Below are 1,130 nucleotides of genomic sequence, written 5' to 3'. Positions count from 1 at the left end.
TTCAAAAATTCTCTCCCACTATATTCCTAGCTACCGTTTGAATAGAGCTGAAGTTTGTGACTTAAGCTATTATTGCCAGAAAGCCCCTGCAAAGTTTTGAGTAAGCACAGTTCTTGGACAAGGCAGTTTATGGGGAAGGAGAGCCCTGAGAATCTCGGGAAGCCCTTTGGTGTCAGAGTGTGGCCGTTGGCTCATCTTGCTCAGGGCATCAGAGACCTAGTTCTGACTTGGAAGCGTTAACTCTCTTGGTTCCTACTCCTTGATTTTGTCGTGCTCTGGTTCTTCAGTGAAAGCTCCTGTCTGAATTCAGACTCCTTTTATATTTTGAAAGAACAGTAGGAGGAGCTCTTTGGATGAGCTGAAGCTATAGCCATCCTTTGATAATAATTTTTTTTCTTTCTAAGGCACTATGCATAGACCTAGAGGCATTTTACTGTGGTAGGTTTTTATCTCTTTTTTAAAATAAATAGAAAGGGACACATGAATTTTTATTAAATCATCGATCTAAAAACAAAGCCTCTGGTAACAGAATGTTGCCCCATATTTTCTAATAATGCTTTATTACTAACATTTTTTTATTATCCTAAAAACTAGTTACTTCTCTTCTGATTGTATGATAATATAAAATGATCGGTTGGCATATTATAGCTGTTTTAGATTTGAAGATTTATTTTGGGACTGGGGTCACATTGTTTGGGAAAACATGATTGTATAGTCATAGCTGTTGCTGATTTCCTAACCAAGTCTTTTAATTTTGAAAATATTTTAAGACTTTTATCTGCTTAAATGTTCAAACCATTAATAGGCCGAGGCTTAGAGCTTAAGCATTATTGTGTTTGGAACAATAAATTTCATATCCGTAATTCAGGGATCCTTACCTGATTGATCATAATAAGTTGTGAAACCTCACTGGTTGAATTCTGGGTAGATTCTGCTGTTACGTTTCTCTCTCTTCTCTGTGGCTAGTATTTTGTGTAGAAGTTAGCAGCTATTAAATTCTACCCCTAACGTTTCAAATGATTATAGTGTTTTAATGAAATACAAAGCAGTTTTCACAAAGAGGTATAATTGGAAAAGAAGTCCATTCATTTAGTTATGCATCAGTGAACAAATGTTTGTTGAGAACTGGG

Source organism: Ursus arctos, unplaced genomic scaffold (genome assembly GCF_023065955.2).
Source record: "Ursus arctos isolate Adak ecotype North America unplaced genomic scaffold, UrsArc2.0 scaffold_21, whole genome shotgun sequence".
Classification (NCBI taxonomy): Eukaryota; Metazoa; Chordata; class Mammalia; order Carnivora; family Ursidae; genus Ursus; species Ursus arctos.
Note: the sequence above shows the minus strand (reverse complement) of the source record.